This window comes from Orycteropus afer, unplaced genomic scaffold, assembly GCF_000298275.1.
Source record: "Orycteropus afer afer isolate SDZICR_OR568_19922 unplaced genomic scaffold, OryAfe1.0 scaffold00507, whole genome shotgun sequence".
NCBI lineage: Eukaryota > Metazoa > Chordata > Mammalia > Tubulidentata > Orycteropodidae > Orycteropus > Orycteropus afer.
The window spans coordinates 1929692-1931628 of NW_006922094.1; positions in this window are offsets into that span (position 1 = coordinate 1929692).

The following is a 1937-nucleotide window of genomic DNA, read 5'->3' on the forward strand; positions in this document are numbered from 1 at the left end:
TTTGCTCTTCAGCACTTGAAGATTTGCCCAATGCTGTATGACATCTGATATCTGGACTGCTGCTTCCATTGGTGTTGATTATAGAACAAAAGTAATATAAAGTCTTTGATGACTTCAATCTTCTCTCCATTTATCATGATGCTGTAGTCCAGTTGTGAGGATTTTTATTATCTTTATATTAAGGTGTAATCCATATTGCAGACTGTACTCTTCAGTCTTCATCAGTAAGTGCTTCAAGTCATCCTCACTTTTTTTTAATTGTGATTTGAGTGAAAGTTTACAGAGCAGATTCACTTTCCAAACAGCAGTTCACATACACTTTGTCTCATGACATTGACTACAATTTCCCACAATGCAACAGCTCCCCTCACACTTCCTCCCCATAGTTACCTCTTCCTTGTGTCCTTCCCTCCATGCACTCCTGCCCCCCGAGCTATGACCCTGTGCATACACAGTCCTTCTTTCTCCCATGATTGATCTCTCCAAGGAGTGTACCTACCTAGTGTAAATATTCACCTCATATGTCTGTCTTTTGTTTGGCTGGAAGCCACAGGTGTGGGTTCAATTCCAGACCTGAAGGGCAGCTAGGGGCCATAGTCTTCAGTGTTTCTGTCAGCCTCTATAAGACCAGAAAACCTGGTCCCTTTTTTTTCCCAAATGATTTTGAGTTTTGTTCCACATTGTTCTGCTACTCTATCCAGGATCTCCTACATACATCCCCCTCCGAGTGGTTGACAGTGGTAGCTGGGCACCATCTAGTTCTTCTGGTCTCATATAGGCTGAGGATAACATGGTGTACCAGTGGCTTGGACTAATTGTTTCCATGCAACTTTGTGTTTTCTTCATTCTTTGCTCTGGATGAAGAGAGACCCATCATTGCATCTAGATGGCTGCTTGCAAGCTTTTAAGATCCCCATCGCTACTCACCAAAGTAGGAGTGGAACAATGTGTAGCATGTTATGCTAATTGAGCTTGATATCCCCTGTGACTATGGTCCCAAGCCCACAGGTCCAACTAGTCGCTCCCTCTGGGTAGCTGGCTGTGCCCATCCTTACTTTCAAGCAAGCAATGTTGCGTTGCTGGTTGTTAATGTGTCTTCCTCCAATCCTGATGCCATGTTCTTCTTCATATAGTGGACCTTCTCAGATTATATGCTCAGTGTACAGATTGAATAAGTATGGTGAAACGATACAACTCTGATACATTCCCTTCTCGATTTTAAACCATATAGTGTCCTCTTGTTCTGTTCAAATGTCAACCTCCTCGTCTATGTACAGGTTCCTCATGAGTACAATTAAGTATTCCGGAATTCCCATTCTTCTCAATGTTATACATAATTTGTTATGACCCACACAATCAAATGCTTTTGCATAGTCAATAAAAAAAAGTAACATCTTTCTGATATTCTTTGCCTCAGCCAATGTCCATCTAACATCACAATGATATCCCTCATTCCATGTCCTCTTCTGATTCCAGCTTGCATTTCTGGAAGTTCTCTGTCAATATACTACTGAAACCATTTTTGAATGATCTTCAGTAAGATTTTACTTGTGTGTGATATTAATGATATTGTTTGACAATTTCCACATTCTGTAGGATCACCTTTCTTTGGAATGGATACAAATATGGATCTCTTCCAATCAGTTGGCCAGGTAGCTGTTTTCCAAAATCCTTTCCATAGTTGAGTGAATGCCTCCAGCACAGCATCCATTTGTTGAAACATCTCAATGGATATTCCGTCAATTCCTGGAGCCTTGTTTTTCACCAATTCCTTCAGTGCAGCTTTAACTTCTTCCTTCAGTACCATTGGTTCTTGATCATGTGTCACCTCTGAAATGGATGAACATCAACCAATTCTTTTTGGTACAGTGACTCTGTGTATTCCTTTCATCTTCCTTTGATGTTTCCTGCATCATTCAATATATTGCCCATAGAAT